This window comes from Chiloscyllium plagiosum, chromosome 21, assembly GCF_004010195.1.
Source record: "Chiloscyllium plagiosum isolate BGI_BamShark_2017 chromosome 21, ASM401019v2, whole genome shotgun sequence".
NCBI classification, from domain to species: Eukaryota; Metazoa; Chordata; class Chondrichthyes; order Orectolobiformes; family Hemiscylliidae; genus Chiloscyllium; species Chiloscyllium plagiosum.
The window spans coordinates 33,241,382-33,266,712 of record NC_057730.1 but is presented as its reverse complement, the minus strand read 5'-3'; the positions used below and the strand labels follow the sequence as shown (position 1 = coordinate 33,266,712).

Below are 25,331 nucleotides of genomic sequence, written 5' to 3'. Positions count from 1 at the left end.
AAAGAGAGAGAATAGGACAGGAAAAGGAGTGGTTAAAAGTCAGTCTGGGGAATGAAAAGCTGCTAATAGGGATGATTAGTGGCTGACAATGGGTAGAGTATGGTAGCAGCCCATGTGATGACAAGGCCGAATTTATGGGGGTTGAGTAGCAGCCTCCTGGCTGCTAAAAAACAGATAGATTGCTAACTTCTCCAAACAGCAAGGGATGCTGGGTTAATTGACCAAGCGAAACTCTGAAATCACAAAACCCACACACCAGACACAGTGCAAAAACAGCAGCCAGGTGCTAATGATGTTAGCATAATATAAAACGCAACAGTTATTCTGGACAGACACCTTATCCAACAACTTATCCATTAAACAAAGAAAAGCCCAGACAGAAAAGCACCAGGTCCTGCTAAACAAAGAAACTGAGAGTAGCATGCCATCTAAATGATTCACTCGTTTCAAACTATTAAGTGTATCTCCCTGATGGGCCAGTATTATAGAAAGTTCCAGAAAACCATCTAAAGGTTTCAAAACATGTAGTCGCCTGCAGACCTCACTTCCTGGAACAGCTCTCTTGGAACCACCACCAAAATCTCTGGAATCATCTGAGGCCTTCTGAGGAGACCAGCATAGCAAGAAGAAAAGACCAGCTGACCATCCAGAGACAGAGGAAGAAAGCAGCTTTGCAGACCCAGAGACAGAGCCACACAGAGAGCGACTGCGTAAAGTATTGTAGCTTTAGGGATAGTATGTTGAGTATTAAAGATTATTGCAATTTTGTTCTTGATAAATTGGGACTATTTTGCTTTGGTACTAGCTTGTGTTCGTATTGATTTGACCGCTTTGGTATTGTGGGTCACCTGGGCAAACTCATTCATAACATTTTGGGTGGAGTTGTCTAATTTGTTTCAAGGAGAGACCAGATAACTGTTGTTTTTTTTAAGGCTGGAACAATAGACGCAGCCTGAATGGGTTCAGTCAAGCTCCCATAGAACCAGGATTTTTAGTTTTAGCTTGCTGCAGTTGCTGGGGTCTTGAAGCTAGATGTGGAAGCTCTTCTTCCTCCCTCTGTTACAGTGAAAAGCTGGGGTTCTCTTCCTGCTGCTAGAATTGCATGTCAGATAATCTATTTTACTGAATTTGTCTTTGCCAAGGGTGTATTTATGGGATGTTACTATGTTAGAAGAGTTATATATATTATTTTGTTAAGCATTTCAATAGAGTTACAGTTAAGCCAATTTTCTTTTTATTTTGCCTGTATTTTAACTGTGCCATAAATATAAAGTGTTTTTAGTTAAAGTTGAGTAGTTTGTTCATTCGAATTGCATCTGGAACACAATGCTTTACACTTACTAAAATAAAAAAAAGTTAAGGTCTAGGATATAATATTTTTTTCGGGTGTTTGGTCTGGTCCATGACCCACATCCTTATTAATCTGCGATCCTAAAACAGATGGATCTGTTCATGATAGTATTGGTAGGAGCGACCACAGTATATTCATTCTGGGGACAAAATCCTGACCATATTGAGGATACACTTCATCATGCAGTGGAGCACCACTACTGTAATAAATGGAACAGGTTTTTGAAGGAGTTAGCAACATAAGATTGGGCATTCATGAAGTGCGCTCTGGACCATCATAAGTAACAGAACTGTAGTCAACAATCTAATGTTTGACCTGGCATGATCCCTACTCTACCATTATTGTCAAGGTAGATCAACCCTGGTTCAATGAAAAGTGAGAAACTGCATGCCAGGAATAGCAACAGGCATAGTTTAGGTGTCAACCTGGTGAATCCACAATGCAGGAGTACTTGCATGCCAAATAGCAAAAGCAATGTGCAATAGGCAGGGCTAAGCAATCCTATGATCATCAGATCAGATCTAAGCTCTGCATGTCCTGTCACATCCAGTCATAAAGGGTGGTGGATGACTAAACAACTAACATGAAGTGAGGGCTCCACAAATATTCATATCCTCAAAGATGGGGAAGCCCAGCATGTCAATGCTAAAGACAAGGCTGAAACATTTGCATCACTTGTCAACCAGAAGTGAGAAGTAGGTGATCCATCTCAATCTCTTCCTGAGATCTCGAATATCATAGATACCAGCTTTCCATCAACTCAATTTAATCTTTGTGGAATAAAGAAACAGCTGAAGACACTGGATGCCACAGGTCTTGACAAAATTCTGGCAATAGAACTGTGCTTCTAGACACCTTGTTCAGTAAAAGTACAATACTGGCATCTACTCAACAATGTGGAAAATTGCAGAATTCCAAGAAGCAGAGAGATTCAAAATATCTTGCACAAGAGTCAGGAAATGTTAGTCTAACAGATATAACATACAATCAAGATGATTAATCCAATGCTATCCTTTCGTACAAGAAGAACTTAACATAAATGTCAGGACGTTATGCTTCGGTTATACAGGGCATCAGTGGGACTACATCTCTAATGTTGTGTGCCATTTTTGTCTCCTTATTTCAGAAAAAATGTAAACCCAAATGGAGGTAGTTCAGAAGACGTTTACTAGTTTGATATCTGAAATGAACAAATTGTCTTTTGTGGACAGCTTGATCAGGCTGGGCATGTTTGCACTGGAGTTCGGAAGAATGAAGGATGACTTATTGAAGTACATAAAATCCTGACTGGCCTTGACAAGATGGATGTAGAAGGGATGTTTCCTATTGTGGGTCATTTCAAAAAAAGGGAGTATGGTTTTAAAATTAATGGTAACTCTTTTAGCACAGAAGTGAGAAGAATCAAGACTGAGAGACTTTGGAACTCTCTGCATAAATAGATAATGAACAAGGAGTCATTAAATATTTTTAATATAGAATCCAAAACACAAATCAGCCATTATCTAATTGAATGACAGAGCAAGTTCATGTTTTGTATGCTTATAGGAGATACAAATGACTGTCCTTTACATCAAAGAACCCTAACAAAACTGGGGTCAATGGGAATGGAGGAAAACTTTCTGCTGACTAGAATCATATCTAAGATGATGTTTGTATTTGTTGGAGATCAGTCATTTCAGCCACAGAACACGACTGCAAAAGCATGTTCCAAACCCACAACTTCAGTCACCTAGAAAAATAAGGACAGCAGATGCACGGGAACAACATCTACAAGTTCCCATGCAAATCTTACACTAGCCAGACTTGTCACTTGGTAAAATTCTTGGAACCCCTTCCTAAACAGGACAATTCTTATCCCTGGATCTTATCAAGGACTACAGCAGTTCAAGAAGACACCTCACCGCCACCTTCGCAAAGGTAATCAGGGAAGGGCAATAAATACTGGCCTATCCAGCAGTACCCAAAATCAATGAAAAGGACAGTAATACCTTATCTAGGACTGTAAAACCTTATTTATACATAATATAAATATGCTAAAAAGGGAAAATAAAAAAAAATGTTTGTCCATCTCAAGTTCAGGATAATTACTAATGGAGATTAGGAATTGGCAGAGAAACAAAACAAATGTATGATATCTGTCTCAAATGTATGATATCTGTGGGCGGCACGGTGGCACAGTGGTTAGCACTGCTGCCTCACAGCGCCAGAGACCCGGGTTCAATTCCCGCCTCAGGCGACTGACTGTGTGGAGTTTGCACGTTCTCCCCGTGTCTGCGTGGGTTTCCTCCGGGTGCTCCGGTTTCCTACCACCATCCAAAGTTGTGCAGGGTCAGGTGAATTGGCCATGCTAAATTGCCCGTAGTGTTAGGTAAGGGGTAAATGTAGGGGTATGGGTGGGTTTCGCTTCGGCGGGTCGGTGTGGACTTGTTGGGCCGAAGGGCCTGTTTCCACACTGTAATCTAATCTAAAAGGATAATAATAAAATCCTCGCAGAAATAAAGGAGAATCAGGAAACAATTTTGAAGCACTAGAAAAATGAACGGGTATGAAAGTAGATAAATCACCTGGACTTGATGATCAACATCTTGGGGGTAGCTGTAGAGATAATAGCTAGCTGGTAGATGACTAGTTTTCAGGATTATATAGAATCTTGACTCTGAAATGGTTCCTGCATATTGAAAGATTATAAATGTATGCCTACTATAAATGAAAAGGAAGGAAGGAAAAGGGAAAACAGGGAATTACAGAGTTGGTGGTCTATTATCAGTCATAGCAAAAATGCTAGAAATTATAATAAAAGATGCGATAACAAGACGTTGAGAAAATAATGATAGGATATGGAAGAATCAAGGTGGATTTCTGGAAGTGAATCATGTCTAATAAACCTGTTGGACATTTTTTGAGGATCTGACTAACAAAATAAATAAAAAGGAATCAGTGTATGTGCTAAAGAAATAGCTATCTAAAAAGGTGTTGAGGAGTAGGAGGAATGAATGGAAGTATGGTGTTGAGATAAAGGATCAATCATGACACTGTTCGAATGGCAGAGTGGGCTGGATGAACCAAAGGGTCTATTTATACTTCTGTTTTCTATATTTCTTAGAAAATTAGAAGATGTATTTCTATCTCCTGGTTTAATTACACAAGACTAAAACAGTACAACAGAAGGACAGGTTAAATATGTAGCCCAAATAAGCATCTTTATGTAAACCGAGGAATGTAAGGGACAAATTCAAGACATGGTAGTAATTATTTGGTAGTAATTATTGAGACATGGTCTCAAGATGGAGAAATGAATATAGCAGGTTATAAGATTTAGGAAATTAGAAGGGTAGAAGGGAGGTATCTACTTAATGTGTAGAGATAGAATCATGGCTATGATGAATGAGCTGAGAAGCATTAATCTTTATGGATAGATTTAAGGAATTGAAAAGGATTGAATAACACAGAAAGAGATGAGCAGAAGCTTCTTGGTAGTAGCTATAAAGTATCAGCTTGTCTAAATGCTAAGGTTTTGTGTCAGTCATCACATTAGAAGGCACAAATAATTTGCCAATAACTGATGACAAGGAGGCTATGGCAGGTGAAGGCCTAGAAATAATCATTATCACTAAAGTAGTAATATTGGGCAAACTAATCGGGCTAAAGATAGACAATTCTCTTGGCCTGATGGAAATCATCCAGATTATTAAAAGAGATGAAAGGGGAAATAGCAAATGTGCTCATGGTAATTTACCAAACTTTGCTGGACTCTGGAGCGGTTCCATGAGATTGGAAAACAGCAAATGTGACGCCACTATTTAAAAAAGGAGCTAATCAAAAGGCAGGCAACTTCAGGCCTGTTAGTTTAGCATGAATAGTGGGGAAAATGCTTGAATCTATAATCAAGGAAGAAATAGCGAGATATCTGGATAGAAACTGTCCTACTGGGCAGACACAGCATGTGTTCATAAAAGGCAGGACATGTTTAAGAATACTAGAATTCTATGAGCACATTATGAGTGCAGTGGACAAAGGGGAACTGGTGGATGTGGGATATCTGGATTTCCAGAAGGCATTTGACAAGGTACCACACAAAAGGCTGTTGCATAAGATAAATGTGCACAACATTACATGTAAAGTAATAGCATGGATAGAAGATTGGTTAAGTAATAGCGGGCGAAGACTGGTGATAAATAGGAGTTTTTCGTGTTGGCAATCAGTGGCTAATGGCATGCCTCAGGGATCAGCGTTGGGACCCCAACTGTTTATAATTTACATAAATGATTTAGAGTTGGGGACCAAGTGTAGTGTGTCAAAGTTTGCAGATGACACTAAAGTGAGTGGTAGAGCAAAGTGTGCAGAGGACACTAGAAGTCTGCAGAGGTTAAGTGAGTGAGGAAGGGTCTGGCAAATGGAATACAATGTTACTAAATATGAAGTCATCCATTTTGGTAGGAATAACAGCAAAATGGCTTATTATTTAAATGGTGAAGAATTGCAGCAAAGCAACATGGGTGTCCTTGTGCATGAATCATAAAAAGTTGGTTTGCAGGTAATTAAGAAGACAAATGGAATAATGTCCTTCAATGCAAAAGGGATGGAATTTAAAAATAGGGAGGTTATGCTGCAGCTGTATAGGTGCTGGTGAGGCCACACCTGGAGTACAGAACACAGTTTTGGTCTCCTTACTAGAGAAAGGACATACTGGCACTAGAAGGGGTGCAAAGGTGGTTCATTAGGTTAATTCCAGAGTTGAGAGGGTTGGCTTATGGGAGGAGATTGAGTAGACTGGGACTATACTCATTGGAATTTAGAAGAATGAAGGGGATATTATGTAAATATATAAAATTATGAAGGGAATAGACAATATAGAAGCAGGGAGGTTGTTTCCACTGGCAAATGAAATTACAGCTAGGGGGCACAGCCCCAAATTTAGGGACAGCAGATTTAGGACTGAGCTGAGGAGAAACCTCTTCATGCAAAGGATTGTGAATCTGTGAAATTCCCTGCCCAGTGAAGCAGTTGAGGCTACTTCATTTGATGTTTTTAAGGCAAAGTCAGATGTTTGAACAGTAGAGGTTATGGTGAGTGGGTGGGTAATTGGAGCTGAGTCCATAAAAAGATCAGTCACGATCTAACTGAATGGTAGAGCAGGTACAACAACGAGATGGCCTACTCCTGATACTATTTTTTATGTTCTTATGTAACAAAGACAGGGTGATTTTAACAGGGATTTTAATTTGTATATAGATTAGGCTAAGCAGACTAGCACATGTGAAAGATAGTAATGTTTTTGAGTATGTCTGGAATTTGTTTTGCAGTAATACATCCCAGAACCAACAAGATGATAGGCTATAATAGAATTTGGAATGATAATAAGCAAGATTTAGTATATAGTTTGGCAGTGTATGAACATTTATTGCATCACAAAGTTTGACATAGAGTTTGAAAGGGAGAAATGTGAAACTGCTACAAACATCCGGGATTTGGGCAAAATTGATTGAAAAGATGAGATTTAAGTTGAAACTTTATTGCTGGAACAGCACAGCAGGTCAGGCAGCTTCCAGGGAACAGGAGATTCGACGTTTCGGGCACAGGCCCTTCTTCAGGAATCAAGAAGGGCCTGTGCCCGAAACGTCGAATCTCCTGTTCCCTGGATGCTGCCTGACCTGCTGTGCTGTTCCAGCAATAAAGTTTCAACTTTGATCTCCAGCATCTGCAGACCTCACTTTCTCCCTGAAAAGATGAGATGCAGAGTAAATGGTGCAAATTGGGGAAAGTGACAGTAGATGGGCAGGAAGTGTTCAGAAAACTATAAGCAAACGTTTTTTTAACATCCTGAAACTGCATAAGTTTACCAAAGACACAGACAACTGAATAGGGAAGGGCTAACATAAAACTAAGCAAGCTTAAAAAAATGCAAAGCAAAAGCACAGATCCTGACAAGTGGGAAGGATGCAAAAAGCAGCATATGGTAACAAAACAGTTAGCATGAATGGCAAAAATGTAGTATAAAAATTGCTTGACAGATATAAAAATAATCACACAAACATATATTTTTACATTAGGAAAATGAGAGTCAGAAAGAATTTGATAGCTGTTATGTTGATAATGATAGCAAGGAAATGGTGCATATGTTGAATAAATATTTTGCATTTGCACAACAGGGACAAGCCAACAAATGGCCAACATTCCAAGAAAATGATGACTGAATCAAGGACAGTATCTCAACAATAGAAACAAAAACAAGATAACTGTGATGGAGAAATAAAATAAGACAGGGCAGGTGACTGAGGTGTCAGTGGGGGGTGGGGAGGTGGGGGGTGTGCTTTGGGGCCAGCGACCAAAATTCTACTCGATTTAAAATAGTGATGAAAAAGGATAGACCAGATCTAAAAGTTGAAGTTCTAAACTGGAGAAAGGCCAATTTTGACGGTATTAGGCAAAAACTTTCAAAAGCTGATTGCGGGCAGATGTTCGCAGGTAAAGGGACGGCTGGAAAATGGGAAGCCTTCAGAAATGAGATAACAAGAATCCAGAGAAAGTATATTCCTGTTAGGGTGAAAGGAAAGGCTGGTAGGCATAGGGAATGCTGGATGACTAAAGAGATTGAGGGTTTGGTTAAGAAAAAGAAGGAAGCTTATGTAAGGTATAGACAAGATATATCGAGTGAATCCTTAGACGAGTATAAAGGCAGTAGGAGTATACTTAAGAGGGAAATCAGGAGGGCAAAAAGGGGACATGAGATAGCTTTGGCAAATAGAATTAAGGAGAATCCAAAGGGTTTTTACAAATACATTAAAGACAAAAGGGTAACGAGGGAGAGAATATGGCCCCTCAAAGATCAGAAAGGCAGCCTTTGTGTGGAGACGCAGAAAATGGGGGAGATACTAAACGAGTATTTTGCATCAGTATTTACTGTGGAAAAAGAAATGGAAGATATAGCATGTAGGGAAATAGATGGTGACACCTTGCAAAATGTCCATATTACACAGGAGGAAGTTTTGGATGTCTTGAAACACACAAAGGTGGATAGAACCCCAGGACCTGATCAGGTGTACCCAAGAACTCTGTGGGAAGCTAGAGAAGTTATTGCTGGGCCTCTTGCTGAGATATTTGTATCATCGATAGTCACAGGTGAGGTGCCGGAAGACTGGAGGTTGGCTAACATGGTACCACTGTTTAAGATGGGTGGTAAGGACAAGCCAGGGTACTATAGACTAGTGAGCCTGACATTAGTTGTGGGCAAGTTGTTGGAGGGAATCCTGAGGGACAGGATGTACATGTATTTGGAAAGGCAAGGACTGATTAGGGATAGTCAACATGGCTTTGTGAGTGGGAAATCATGTCTCACAAACTTGATTGACTTTTTTGAAGAAGTAACAAAGAGGACTGATGAGGGCAGAATGGTAGATGTGATCTATATGGACTTCAGTAAGGCGTTCAATAAGGTTCCCCATGGGAGACTGGTTAGCAAGGTTGGATCTCACAGAATACAGGTAGAACTAGCCATTTGGATACAGAACTGGCTCAAAGGTAGAAGACAGAGGGTGGTGGTGGAGGGTTATTTTTCAGACTGGAGGTCTGTGGAGTGCCACAAGGATCAGTGCTGGGTCCTCTACTTTTTGTCATTTACACAAATGATTTGGATGCGAGCATAAGATCATGTTGCGGCTGTACAGGACATTGGTTAGGCCACTGTTGGAATATTGCGGAAAGGTGTTGTGAAACTTGAAAGGGTTCAGAAAAGATTTACACAAGGATGTTGCCAGGGTTGGAGAATTTGAGCTATAGGGAGAGGCTGAATAGGCTAGGGCTGTTTTCCCTGGAGCGTCGGAGGCTGAGAGGTGACCTTATAGAGGTTTACAAAATTATGAGGGGCATGGATAGGATAAATAGACAAAGTCTTTTCCCTGGGGTCGGGAAGTCCAGAACTAGAGGGCATAGGTTTAGGGTGAGAGGGGAAAGATAGAAAAGAAACCTAAGGTGCAACATTTTCACGCAGAGGGTGGTACGTATATGGAATGAACTGCCAGAGGAAGTGTGGAGGCTGGTACAATTGCAACATTTAATAAGCATTTGGATGGGTATATGAATAGGAAGGGTTTGGAGGGATATGGGCCGGGTGCTGGCAGCTGGGACTAGATTGGGTTGGGATATCTGAATGAGTTGAACTGAAGGGTCTGTTTCCATGCTGTACATCTCTATGACTCTATGGCATGCACAAACGTCTCTCCATTTGGTAACTGTTTCTTGATGTTGGAAAATTACTCATCTCTGGTCTTTTATTGAAGAAAGATGCCAGATTTAAACCAAAGCATCGCAGACCAACTCACCTAATGCCTGTTTCTGCAAAATTACTGAAATCTATTGCAAAAATATGTTAATTGAACACGTTGGAAATTATCAGAAATCAGACAGATTTGCAAAAGGTTGATCATGCTTGATGAAGAGGGTATCTTTAAATGTTACTTACAAGCATGTCCAGAATGAATTTGTTGAAATCTCTCATAACAGACTGTTAGCTAGTGCTGACACTCATGGAATTGGAGGTAACAAAACTGACCTAATTAAGAAATTAGTTGAGTACAAGATGAGGGGAAGGAATAATGGACATGCACGGTAATTGGCAGAACCATATCCTGTAAAGATCTGTGTTGGGCCTCAACAATTCGCCATATTTGTAAATGACTTGCAGGATGTGAAAGCTTCAAATTCATAATGACCCAAAATAGGCAGTATTGTAAGCAGTGCAAATGGAAACATAAAATTACTAAGTTATTAATAGATTAAGTGAATGGACAAAATTGTGTTAAATGAATTTCAATATAGGCAAATGTGAGGCCATATATTTGAAGCCAAAAATGGATAGTATTTTTAAACTATATAAACTTAGATATAGTCGAGAGATCAAAAGTTTTGAATATTCATGTAAATAAATCATTAGAATGTCTTGAACAGGTACAGAAAATAACCAAAAGGGTTAGTGGTATGCTCACCTTTATATCTAGAGGACTAGTTGGCTTTCACCCAAGGTATTTAAAATAAGTAGGTGAGAACATTTCCAGATAATTAGGACATATATAAAGTTCTCTCCATTTGGTAATTGTTTCTTTAGGTTAGAAAATTATTCCTCCTTAAGGAAGATATACTGGCCTTGGAGTGAATGAAATATGGACTTAAGAGCTTGATTCCTAAATATTATTACCAATTAACCGTACGCTTTTTTTGCTCTCTAAACAAATTGAAAAGTCCACTGTGTATTGAATGTAATAATGAAGTTTCTTCTCTCAAATTACTGAATGATTGCAATGTTTTGCTGTAACAATCAATTTTGAAATAAGTAGCAGGAACAAACTTGGAAAAGGATATACATGCTGTGATAACGAATAACAGTCCAACCTTTGACATAATGCTATTTCAAGAAAATGGATATCGTAGGAAAAGAGGGCATGTGAAATTTGCCTAATTGAAAACTACAAATTTTGGCTGGAGGCAGTAGGTTTAGACATGTATTCTGACTAACACTCTGTGCAGTTCTAAAAGAATGAAGCAATGTTGACCTTTCTCCAAGTCAGAAGTTCAAGGTCCTGCCTGGATGCTTCAGTGGATTTTGTAGCAATTTGACACAGAGTAAACAATTAACTAATGCTCTGGTGAGGATCACTCCATCAGTCACCTGAATGTCTGTAAATGGGAATATATCTGCACAAGCTATAGAAGGTAGCATGTCAGGTCAAACAGTGATTCAAAATCATAGAGAAGTTTTGTCTTGTAAACGAAGGCACACAAATAGGGAAGTCATGCCTTAACTAGTTATGGTCTCTTATTCTGGACACTCCATTTTATGAAGCCTGAGAGACTTTAGAGGGGGGGAAAGAAAATACTTACAAGAATGATTACAGGGCTAAGAGGCTCCAGTTATATTGTTTTGAAAAGCTGGGGTTGTTTTCCTTGGAGAAGACAACTGAGAAGAAATTTGATTGAAGTGTTAAAATCAAGAAGGATCTAGACAGAGTACATAGAGAGCAACTGTTCTCATTGGCAGAAAGGGGAAGAACTATTGGACACCACATTAAGATGACTGGCATGTGGAGTTTATCCTACACAGCAAGTCGATAAAAACTGATACACCACTTGCAAGTAAGTGAAGGTTGATAGAGTTGGTGCTTTCAAAAAGGATTTTGATCAGCAAATGAACAGAAAATATTTGCAGGACTATGAGGAAACATAATGGGTGTTGTGATGCTGTCTTGCTCAGTAGCACAGTTACAATCGGTCAAATGGCCTCATTTGTTCTGCAACTGTTCTATGGCTTTCCTTACACTTTATTACTAGGGTGTTGGAGTTCAAAAAGAGGGAATTCTTGCAACAACTATACGGGGTGTTTGTGAGGCTGCACCTGGAATACCGCTGATCCTGGGGTCTACAGTCTGGTACCCGTATTTAAGAAAGGATGCAGTGGCCTTTGAAGTAATTCGAAAAAGATTCATGAAGTTGATTCCTGGGATAAACGGCCTGACTTATCTCAAATGGCAAAACTAGTTAGGCCATTCTTCATGAAAATTTGGATGGATGAGGGATTGATCTTATTGAAACATATAAGATTCTGAGGGGGTTTGACAGGGTAGATGTCGAGGAGGTTCCTGAACTAAGGGTCACAATAGATTAAAGGGACACTTACCAAAAATTGATACGCAAAGGAATTTCTTCTCTTTAAGGATAATGAATGTCTGGAATTTTCTACCACAGGAAGTTGTGGAGGCTAGATCAGTGAAAGTATTTGAAGTGAAGGTAGTTATTGAAATATCGAGCAGTTCAAGCCTAGGGCAAATATGCCTGATCTTATAAAATGACAGGGAGGGTTTGAAGGGCTGAATGGCCTACTCCTATTCTTAGACTTTATGTTCTTAAAATGTTAATGCAATCATCTATGATAAGTTCATGAATGGACTTAAGAGCCGATGAAAGAATGATCAAAGACTTGAAATGTCAAGATTAGATTCCCTACAGTGTGGAAGCAGTCCCTTCGACCGAACAAGTCCACATAGCCCCTTTGAAGAGCAACCCACCTCTCTCTGATTAATGCACCTAACACTACAGGCAATTTAACATGGCCGGTTCACCTGACTTGCACATTTTTGGACCGTGGGAGGAAACCGGAGCAAACCCATGTAGACACGGGGAGAATGTGCAAACTCCACACAGACAGTCGCCCAAGGCTGGAATTGAACCTGGGACCCTGGTGCTGTGAGGCAGCAGTGCTGACCACTGAGTTAACTTGGTTTATCTTTACAAATGTTGCCTGACATGCTGAGCGTTTCTAGTATTTTTGTTTTTATTTCGTCATTCTTTCTCCTTATCTCAGAATCCATCACACAGCAAGAATGTCACAAATACCATATTCACAGAACAATTAGTATGACAATCAGCCATGATTGCAGCAGTTATCTAACTGAAAATTTGCATTCATTGTTGAAATGTTACCTTCCGTCAGGCAGAAAATAGAGGTTTATATACATATACAAATTCAAAAACAGCTTCTTCCTCGCTGAACGGACTTCTCAAATTTTGAATTTAATGTTGATCTTGCTCTCTGTACACCTCTGGGCTTCAGATTAGTATGACAGGGCGGCGCAGCATCGCGGGCCGAAGGGCCTGTACTGCACTGTAATGTTCTATGTTTTCTGCAGCCGTAACATTATATTCTTCGTTCTGTTCTATTACCCGAGGTACTTTGTATTGTATGATCTGCCTCTACTGCACACAAAATAAAACTTTTCACTGTACCTAAGTACATGTGACAATAATAAATCAAATCAAATCAAATCGAAGAGATTAGGTTTTCGTGCAATAAATCACAGCCTGCCTCAGGATTTCTTAATCTGAGTCAAAAGGTGTGATGCTGGGAAAGCACAGCCAGTCAGGCAGCATCGGAGGAGAAGAGTCGACGTTTTGAGCATAAGTTCTTCATCAGGAAGGGAGAACTTATCATTCCTTATGAAGAGCTTATGCTCGAAACGTCAATTCTCCTGTTCCTTGGATGCGGCCTGACCAGCTGTGCTTTTCCAGCATCACACTTTGTGACTCTGATCTCCAGTCCTCACTTTCTCCCAGGATTTCTTAATGTAAATATCAATCAATCAATCTGCACAAATGGTGCATCTGGATGGTTGACATGTGTTGACTTCAATTATGTATTACCACATTCAGTTATAGCATTTATTAATTTATAATTAATATAGATTGCTCTAAGCTGATTATCCATTGCTTCATCATTATTTAACAGGTCACTTCCCCAAAAATTTAAGTGGAATAGAGAAGACCTTCTATGAGGAGACATAAAAGAGGACTCTGAACAGAAAGTGCTATCAGAAAGGTTTTCTAAGAGTACCACTACAATACTGTAATGAGGCAGGAATCATTGGTCAGGAAGAGATAGCTAAGGTTTCTGGACAGCCCTGATCATTCCAGTTATCCCTCCTGCTCATTGTGCAAAGGTAGGAAACCACTCAGCATATGTACTAATTATGGACGGGGAATATGTGTATGTATCAAGAGAATTTCTATGTGTCAACACAAAAAGTATGCCATGATTAAAACTAGACCATTTGGAAGCAACTTTAAGGAATGTCCTCTTGTGCTTGATTTCTCCACCAAAGCAAGTAGTTTCTCTGAAACTTTATAACTTATAATAGTGGTCTAGGAAATCACAAATTAATGCCAAGTTATATTAGGCAGACATTAACAGGATGAGAATTTAATCTTCTGTAACTATTACGATCTTTTTATGAAGAATACTCATTTTCAAAAATGTGACGTGATAATATATAGACTGACACACAAACAATTGGTAGCTCTCTCCCTTCTCAAATCAGAAGGCTGTTCCCCACCCACACTGTAACTTGAAATGTATAAAAATAAAATCACCCTAGCTCATTGAGGGAATGCTCCATTGTCAGAAATTCTATTGAACAAAATTATCAATACCCCTGTAAACTTCCCTGTCAAAACAGCAACTTAAAAATTCTTGTGTAGGCTGAGTACAAGTCAGTATCATTAAGTTATTGCATAATCAGGTAAAGAAATTTAAAGCATCATGCACTTTAATGAATCAGACGTGCATCACAAAAGAAATTAGAGAATATTTTGCAAAGTACCCAGATCAGGATATTTTAGTCAAATAGTTTCAATAGTACCAATTGAATTTTCCTGATGTCCTGACTGCCAATACTTCCTCTGCCAAAAACAGATGATTCATCATATTTGCTGGGGTTTTAATCATTATGGTGCCATGTTTGTACACACCAAAGCAGTAACTGTGTTATTCAAAATTTACCTATTTCTAGTAAAATATATCAGAATAAAATGATTTTCCACTCATGTTGCAGTCACACTCCAAAATTAATAAATCACACAAGTTCTTAGAAGATGTGTCACCTACTCTCTGTTGAAAAATGAGTAACCAAGTGAAAAACTGACATTTGCCCAGATCACAGACAAAAGAACATTGGTTGAGGATCGAACAAAATAGTCTTAACAAGAATCTATTTTCTAAAAATCTATTTTCTCTACAGCAAACTGAAGAGATTACCTCATTTCATGTAAATATCATAGCATTTAAAACTAAGTTTACTTCTAATGTAATCAGTCATTCCTGTAAAATCTTTAAGATATATTCATGTTACCTGACAGTTGTAGAAGCTGAGAGAGGTTACAATCTAAGCTCATGACTATTTAGTTGAATTTCTTGGGCACTTCTCCCTTTAATGTACTGAGGGGCTCATGCCTCTGCACGCAAATTCTTACTGGGTCATGTTTTAACAAAGCAAAAAAAAGGAGGCCATTTGGCCCATCATTTTTGTACCAAAGAGATGGGTCTCCTATGGAGTCATACCATTTGCCCACCCCTCCGCTTTCTCCCTATTACCCTGCAATTTTTGTCCATACATGGATTTATCCGATCCTTTCCTGAAAGCTACCAATGAAGTTTACATTTCTAGGCAATGCATTCCTGATCACAATTTGCTGTGTTAAAAGAAAAATGAAGAGTGCTTCAGAATTGGAGGATTGACTGACAAAATGTGATTGATTTTGACCTTTGGACAACTGACAAGTAGAGCACGATGTTTGCTCTCACTGTGCCCACAGTGCAGGACATGATTTTAAGACATCATGTCATTGATATCAGGAAGGCAAGTTGCAATGCACCAAGCAGCATGCCAATATGGTTGAGGATCTGAAACCTGAATACAGGCTGAAGTAACCAGTTGTTGTCAGAAACAGCCACTTAACACATGCTCTTACTAACTTAAGTGGCAATAAAATGGCTTCTCAATGCACATAATATGGCAAAATGGCTTCTAGGCTGCAAATTGACAAGTCTGCTAAAAGCTGCATAAAATGGCTTTTAACTCTGCTATAGCTGCATAATTGACTAACCACAGTCTGCTTCAATGGACAATGCTTCCTTTACATCATAGAAGTAACTCGACAAGATAAGACATTACTGGCTATCCTAACTGACCTTCAAGTGCAGGTGCAAAGACTTGGTTCATGAGATAAGGGTGACTTGAGTGTTAGAAAACAAAGTTGGTTCCCAGGATATATCATTGGACTGAATAGCTGTCAAATAAAACTATTTTGTTAATTGATTGGTAATTGCCTGAATGTACTATATGATTATGGTCTGTACCTTCTTTAAGGAAAATATAAAAATGTCTCTGTTTTAAACTGTGTGCGCAGCTCCTCTGAGGAACACTTAAGTGTATAACCTCTGTTTCTGGACGATCTGTGCCCGGCCATATGAAGAAATAAAGTGTGAAGTCTTAAAGGACCAGACCGATTGCGAGTGTTTATTGACCGATAGCGGAACAGAGAGACCCCGCCGGGGGTCGAGATCTTCATGGTGGGACCCCAAAGGATATCCATCAGAGATTTACCTGCACTTCTACATACGTCATTTCCTGTATCTGTTGCTCCCGATGTGGTCTCCTCTACAGTGGGGGAGACAGAATGCCTACTTGTGGAACGCTTCAGGGAACATCTCCAGGACACGTGCAAGAAGCAACCCTACTGCCCCATGGCCAAACACTTTAACTCCTCCTCCCACTCCCCCAGGTCCTGGGCCTCTTCCATTGCCAAACCCTTACCATCCTCCGCCTGGAGGAAGAGTGCCTCATCTTCCACCTTGGGACACTCCAACCACATGGAATCAATGTAAATTTCACCAGTTTCCTCATTTCCCCTCCCCCATCTTATCCCAGATCCAACCTTCAAACTCGGCACCACCATCCTACCTGTCCATCTTCCTTCCCACCTGTCCGCTACACCCTCCTCTCCGACCTATCGCCATCACCCTCACCTTCATCTACCTATCACACTCTCAGCTACCTTCACCACACACCCCCATCCCATTTATCTCTCAGCTTCCTTGGCCCACAAGCCTCATTCCTGATGAAGGGCAAAGACAGATGCCAAGTACCCATTCACTTCCTCTGCCAATTTTTTGTTGCCCATTTCAATTTGTCTAGCCCTAATTTCTAGCAGTCCAATGTTCATTCTTACCTCTCTCTCATCTTTCATGTATTGAAAAAATAGTCTTGCAATATTCTTTCATACTATTGGGTGACTTACCCACTAATTTCACCTCCTCCTCCCTTAGTTGTCCTCTGCTTTTAAAGGCTTCCCAAACCTCTGGCGTCCCACTAATATTCAACACATTGTATGCTTTTTGCTTTGCTTTTATGCTGTTCCTGATTTCCCTGGTCAGCCATGGCTGTCTTGTCCTCCCCTTCATATGCTTCTTCCTTGGGATAAATTTCTGCTGTGCCTCTGAATTGCCCCCAGAAACTCTGGCCATTGCTGCTCCACCATCTTCCTGCTAGCTCCCCTTCTAATCAACTCTGGCCAGCTCCTCTCTCATGTCTTTGTTGTTACCTTTACTCAACTGCAATACCGTTATATCAGATTCCAGATTTTCCCTCTCAAAAGGAAGCACTTTTAACCCACCTAAGCCATTTGTTAACAAGCTGCTTGAGAACAGGACAGCTGTAACAATACTAAATACTGAGGATCAGACATTTCAAAACCACTAAGCCTGTAGACACAGAAAAAAAACAAATTATATTATGTTGTTATTTTAAACATTTCAAGAGAAGGGAAATTGCAATGTAAGTTCAGAGGATTCTGGGAAAATAATAAAATACATACAATCTCAGTGGCTTCAATGTGTAGAAAAGAATTCGTATAGTTACTTTGGAAGGAAAATAAATGAAATATTAAGGGCTAATACAGGTATTTGAATTCAGGAAAATTCTGACATGTAAAAAGGTCACTTTAAAACTAGCTTCATCTTACCAACCCTTATAAGATTCCACACCATGAGTGACTTTAGTCGACAGTACATATAGATTAGCAGCATCAGATTCACAAAAGTTGTCCAGAAAATAAGTTCCAAGAAAGCATTTATGCTATCCTAGACTTGATAATGTACAATGAGACAGAATCAATAAATATCCTCAAAGTAAAGAAACTTCAAGGTGACGGTGATCAAAGCATGATTCAAGCTGAATATGAAATTATAAGGGAGAATGTGGGTCAATGAACTGTGTTTCAAACCTAAATAAAAGATAACCATGACATTATGAAGGCAGAGAAGGCGAAAATGAAGTGGTAAAGCTACATTAAAAAGGCAGGAGTTGTAATACCAGAATTTTAAATAAATATTTATTAACTTTCAACAAAGATTTACCCTAGTGAGAAAGCAAAACTCCGAGAAGAATGCCTCATCTGAGGCTAAGAAAGGAAGTTGAAGATAGCACTAAATGTGAAGAAACAATGCATAAATCTGCAATGATTAATGATAGATAAGAGGATTGGAATGACTTTCTGAACAAGCAAAAAAAAGACCAAAGAGATAATAAATGCAGCAACACGACAGACTATGGGAAACAACTAACTTGTAACATAAAAACAAATTCTAAAATTGACTACAAATATTTAAATAGAAAAAGGGTAACTAAAGCTAATGTTCGTCATATGGAGATGGAGGTAATGACTTAGGAAAATAATCTTTTGTCGCCTTCACAATCAAAGTATTAGAAAACCTTTCAAAGATCATTGAAAATTAAGATGCAACAGAGAAGGATAAACTTAAAATTATCACCACCGGGGAGAAAGTGCAAGGAAAACAATTGGATGTAAAGGATAACATGTCGTCAGAATTGGACAGCCTGTATCCTAAGGTGGTAAAAGTGGCAGCACAGATAGTAGATGCATTGGTTATAATCTTCCAAAAGTTCTTATATTCTGGAAATGTAACAACTTAATTTAAGAAAGGAGATGCACAGAAAGCAGAAGAGTTAACCTAATATCTGTGTTGGAAACATAGTCATAGAGTCATACAGCACAGAAACAGACCCTTTGGTCTAAACATGCCGAATATAATCCCAAATTAAACTAGTCCCACCTACCTGTTCCTGGCCCATATCCCTCCAAACCTTTCCTATTCATAAATCTATCCAAATGTCTTTTAAACATTGTGATTGTATCCACATCCACCACTTTCTCAGGAAGTTTGTTCCACACACGAAACACCCTGTGTAAAAAATTTGCCTCTAACGTCTTTTTTAAATCTCTCTCTTCTCACCTAAAAATGTGCTCCATAGACTTGAAATCCCCCATCTTATGGAAAAGACAACTACCATTAACTCTATCTATACCTCTCATTATTTTATAAACTTCTTTCAAATTGCCTCTCAACCTCCTATGCTCATTCCCAGCCTATCCGGCCTTTCTTTATAACTCAATCCTTCCATACCCAGCAATGTCCTGGTAAATCTCTTCTGAACCCTCTCCAGCTTGATATAATCCTTCCTATAAACAGGGCGACTAGAACTGGACACGGTATTCGAAAAGAGGCCTCACCAATGTCAACTTGCTGGAATCCATTATTAAGGAGGCTATAGTAGGATATTTGGAAGATCACAACACGATCAGTCTGAACCAATATGAATTTGTAACAGGGAATCAGTTGTTAACTAACTATTAAAGTTTCTTGATAAAGGTCCGTTCATAGTGGATCTTGGGGATTTGGTCATTGTGCTGTATTTGAATTTCCAATAAGTGTTTCATAAGGTTGCATATCAATGCTTGCAGAACAAGATAAGAGCACATGGTGAAGTAGGTAACATATTAAAATGGATAAAGGATTAGACAGTTAACAGGAAGTAATTGAAACAGGTAGCAATAAATGTTATTTTTTCAGATTTGCAGGCTATAGCTAGTGGAATGCAACAGGGATAAGCACCAAGGACTCTGGTTTTATCAATATACATCAATGTTTTGGATGAAGGGACCAAGCATATGATAGCTAAATACGCTGATGACAAGTAGGCCGAAAAGTAAAAAGAGGAGGTACAGAATGAAAAGACAAGTTATGTGAGTGCGTAAACATTTAACAGGTGGAATATAAAGTGGGTAAATGTGAACTTGCTGTTTTTAGCAGAAAAAGTAGGAAAACAATGTACTATAAACAGGAGAGAGATTGTAGGACTCAATGATACAGAGAGACCTGGGTATCTTTGTACATGAATTAAAGTTATAACGAAAGTGCAGAAAGTGATTAGAAAGGCAAATGGAATGCTGTTGTTTATTGAAAAAGTATGGAGGTTTTACTACAATTGTACGGGGTGATGGTACAAGCTTATGTGAAGTACTGTGTACAGTTTTGATATCTTTATTTGAAACAAAAGACATAATTTTCTCAGAAACAGCTCAAAAAATTGGTTCAACCAACTCATTCCTCAGATGGAGAACCACTCAGCACCTGAAATACTTAAGAGATATTCAGCAACCCATAATATCTAGCTTAGCTACCTATTTACCATATTGTCAAACAAACCACAGTGTACATTGACACTGATTGCCAACTGAAGAACATAGTATACAATGTCTCACCATTCACTCCACTTTTTCCTGTAAGGTATAAATTACTGGTATGCATTTATTATCTTTACATATGTATTAGCTAGTGCTTTGAAAGATGAAAATTCCCAAACTAATATAATAGTGCTTTCCCTGATTTAAAAGTAGAGTACTTAAAGCAATTTAATTCATAATCACGCTACCAAATAAACAATGATTCTACCTTTCAAAAAATATATAATTGCTGGAGAAGCACTGTGCATTTGGACCAAATTTTTAAAACTAGGGATTTTTTGAAATAAATACATAAATTTGAATATATATACACACAAAACAAACACTAAAAGATAGAAATAAAACATGCAATGCATTAAGTCCCACATCCTGCAGTCCATAAATAGAGGAAACTACAGGTTCTGGTGTTATAAATTTATAAAGATAGAACATAGAACATAGAACATAGAACATAGAAGAATACAGTTCAGTACAGGCCCTTCGGCCCTCGATGTTGCGCCGATCCAAGCCCACCTAACCTACACTAGCCCACTATCCTCCATATGCCTATCCAATGCCCGCTTAAATGCCCATAATGAGGGAGAGTCCACCACTGCTACTGGCAGGGCAGTCCATGAACTCACGACTCGCTGAGTAAAGAACATACCCGTACCATCTGTCCTATACCTACCCCCCCCCCCTTAATTTAAAGCTATGCCCCCTTGTAATAACTGACTCCATCTCAATTCCTCTACCAATAAGAGCCAGTACGCCATATGCCTTCCTCACCGCACTATTTACCTGGGTGGCAACTTTCAGAGATCTGTGTACATGGACACCAAGATCCCTCTGCTCATCCACACTACCAAGTATCCGACCATTAGCCCAGTACCCCATCTTTTTGTTATTCTTCCCAAAGTGAATCACCTCACACTTAGCTACATTGAATTCCATTTGCCACCTTTCTGCCCAGCTCTGCAGCTTCTCTATATGCTGCTGTAACCTGCCACATGCTTCCTCACTGTCAACAACTCCTCCGACTTTTGTGTCATCCGCAAACTTGCTCACCCAACCTTCTAACCCCTCTTCCAGGTCATTTATAAAAATGACAAACAGCAATGGTCCCAAAACAGATCCTTGCGGAACACTGCTAGTGACGGCACTCCAAGATGAACCTTTGCCATCAACTACTACCCTCTGTCTTCTTCCAGCCAGCCAACTCCTAATCCAAACCTCCAACTCACCCTCAATGCCATACCTCCGTATTTTTTGCAGTAGTCTACCATGGGGAACCTTATCAAACGCTTTACTAAAATCCATATACACCACATCTACCGCTTTCCCCTCGCCCACCTCTTTAGTGACCTTCTCAAAGAATTCAATAAGGTTTGTGAGGCACGACCTGCCCTTCACAAAACCATGCTGACTATCCTTGATCACATTATTCCTATCCAGATGTTCATAAATAATTCTAGTTGTAAAACTTGAGTCAAAGGCAAATGCTATTATCTTGCCACCAGCTGCCCTTGGAATTATAAAGAGGATGTGTTCACTTACTCTAGCAGCAGTATTGAGACATTTTGATGGATTTTGCAAAAAATTGCAAAGGTTGTGTCATTCCACTTTGGTACAGTACAGTACCAAAAGGATAAAACAGCAATCCTCTTCAAAGATTAGTTCAGCAACTTCAATAAAAACACTATATCAATTGATAGAAATGAGCTCACAGTCAAGTATCCCAAGGAATATATTAATTCAATGTCAATTAGTGCAAACTCTTAAGATCAATTAGAAAAGAGATGATGGAATAGGGTAGTGAAAGATACATTGTTTACTGTTTTAGGATTCTGTTCTGTGGGCACATGACTTTAACTAAACTGAAGCTTCTTTCAATCCCTAAACTGGTTTAAAGTTTGTCAACTTGTGTCTTTTAATCCATTATATTGGCCAGGTTCATCAACATTATTCATGCTGTTCATTGTTTCAAGGATTTGCAACCTAGAAAATTTCAGTACCTAGAGACTTTACCCTATTTTTCTGATCAACCTGTTCAGAGAAGTTGTTACACACCTCTGGAGCAGATTGGACTTTAACCTGGGACTCCAGGTCCAGGGGTAGGGACACTACCACTGCACCTCATACTGAGATCATTGCACCTTCAACTACTTTTGTTATTTGCCACCCATTTCCAGAACTGCATCATTTGTTTTCTCTAATTCTTGATGATTTTCTCATATGAAAGATAGAGTTGAAGTCTAAACAGTTGAGGCAATGTTGCACTAAGGAATGTACAGATCACCGTGTTTAGATATGAAATAGATCCAGCCTGGACATTAAGTCTTCCATCCAATTTGCATTTAAAGCATGTCACATAATATTCTTAATTTCTTCCACTCCCAGAAAATCCAGATTCCAACAACTTTTACCGTCAGATCAGAGAGAGAGAAATAACTTCAAATTCCTCTCCCTGCAACTCAAAATCAAGCTTCAAATCCTAACAGATAAAGTCAATTCTAATTTTTGAATGGTGCTCCAAGATGACTTCAGGGGATTAGTAACATTTAATTCCAATAAATTCCCAAGATGCTCAAGAGTTTCTCTGTCATACTTGCCAAGTGACCAATTTATTCAGCACATGCTGAGTTTCCAGTTTTTTATAATTAACAGTATTATAAAAATTTGCTCAAGGTTTGGGTTAGAAATTCATTCCATGGAACTGTGCAAATCCCGTGGTTATTCAAAATGGAAAACAAAAGCAATTACTGTGAATCCTAGATTACAAATAGCTTTGTAGAAAGCTAATCTGGTGTTTAGTCAAATTTAAGTAAAACTGTTACTGGCTTTTGACAGGATTGCTCTCCTGATCAGATATCCAACATCTGGAGATAAAAACTGCAAATATATAGCTCACAGCCTCACTGTCATTTACATCTCTCTCTCAGTGTTTCTACTTAAAATGTAAATTAGTCAAAGGATATTGTTGCTGAAGCACATCTTTGTAAATGAATAAGTCTGTTGTTACAGATTTTGCTCAAGAAAGAAGACAAATCTATAATAATGCTACAGCAGAGGCAAGATAAATCCCATTTACACAGCAGTTTACCATTCAGCCACCTGTGCTATTGCCATGTAGGCCTGCATGACAGAATAGTCAGACAAGAATTTCAGTTTGTCATCTCAACTAAAAGAATAATGCAATAAATTTCTCAATATTATTGAAATAGGATTTCACTGCTCTGTAAGCCAAGATGGACAAGGCGAACTTGCATTTGAGCAATGCCCAATTAACAAAGAGATGTGAAAACACATTTTTCAACAATAATGGACTTAGTCTTTTTTTTGGCAAAGTGCTAGTTGTGTCTAGCTTTTTTGGAGGGTATTTTGCATGAGGCTTAATGAGACCCTTTGCCATCTCTTACCAAACTTGTCTCATTTACTACCTCCCCTGCTCCTATGGGATTCGCCCTCATTCATTTTAGCCCATCTTAACATGCATGTTCCCAAAGCAACTTACCACTCAGCAGATATCGCAACTTTGCTCCTGCAACATCTTGTGGGACTGCAGGGACAAAACCTCACTGCTTAAAGTACATAGCCATCAAGGCACATACAACCCCATACAAGTCACTATTTAACTTCCAGTCTATTTACCAGTCTGTAGTTAAATCCCATCGAAACAGGCTCTCAAAGTCACCATTACCCTATCCCCAATGCCCACTGGAGACTCACAGCTTGTCACTGCCCTATAGGAGAACATCACATCCAGACAGACAATTGGACAATTCCAAGCATGAGCTTTTATTTACAGCCAGTACAAATAAACACAAACAAAATGAATACAGACGCCTGTTGACCCCCAGAATGCAAACCAAATTTAGGCACGATGACCAACAACTATTTTACAGTCCATGATGGTCTTCTACACCCAGATCTCAGCTACTGCAACTGAGTATCAATCAACTGTATTTGGTTTGTAGTACCCTATTCAGTAGAGGTCTATCATCTCAAGAAGAGCTTTCTCCTCCCCAATGTTGTCATCCTCCTCCTTGGAAGACCACTCCAATTCTCCCAAATGCTCAACATCTATTGCAATTCCTTGCTGCCTGATCCAGTTATACAGGAGACAGCATACCAGAATGATGCGATTATAATGGAGGATGAATGATCCAAATAGTAGAACAGCATCTTCAGCAACCCCTTTGTCTATTCCACCACAGCTCTGCTCACAGCATGTACAGCAACCTACTGAAGTTGCTGTGCCAGCTGAATGACCAACACATTACATTTGGAAAGGGAATGCCTGCTGTGTTCTGACCCCTTCCCATCAAATCCACATCAATTATTCAAGTTTTCACTGTTTTCCACAGACTTTATTGTTACATTTACATGAAATGTGTTGACCTCTCCGCCCCCACCCCCACTCCGGCCTATCACCCTCACCTTAACCTCCTTCCACCTATCGCATTTCCAAAGTCCCTCCTCCCTAACTTTTATCTTAGCCTGCTGGACACACTTTCCTCATTCCTGAAGAAGGGCTCATGTCCGAAACGTCAATTCTCCTGCTCCTTGGAATCTGCCTGACCTGGTGCGCTTTTCCAGCAACACATTTTCAGCTATGAAATGTGATAAGGCGATATTCCCCTCATCCTACATCACCCTTGTAAGTTTCAAAAGTGATAGGATGCTCTTAGCCAGCATTTGTCTTTTTTAAGTCAGTGACACTAACTTCTGCATCATTGACATGGAAATGGTAGACCTGAAAGCTCTAATGGCATGGTGCAAATTGCCCTTGACCAACATTCGAAGTAGTCACACGTTCATTCTTCATGCATTACAAATTTGCAAAGAAATGATTGCATATAAAATGTAGCTAGAGTTTGCAAACTCATACTTCATCTGTTTGTGCTTTCAATGGCTTTGAGTCTAGCAGATGTGGATCCTGTGCTTTTGTCCATCAAATTGACATTCACTCCTCCCATCTTGGGCATTATCCCAGCAATTCTCCAATTGTATTTCACATCTGGAGAACAGCAGGTGATGACAAGGAATGCAATTCACATTGGACATCATAAACACC

The 25,331-nt window shown here is 39.3% G+C and overlaps 1 protein-coding gene across 1 annotated transcript in view; it reads right to left on the bottom strand.

Moving 5' to 3' along the window:
• LOC122560734 (probable helicase with zinc finger domain) overlaps positions 1–25,331 on the bottom strand; it is a 396,873-nt gene that overhangs the window by 150,748 nt on the left and 220,794 nt on the right. The gene's annotated exons all lie outside the window — the stretch shown is intronic.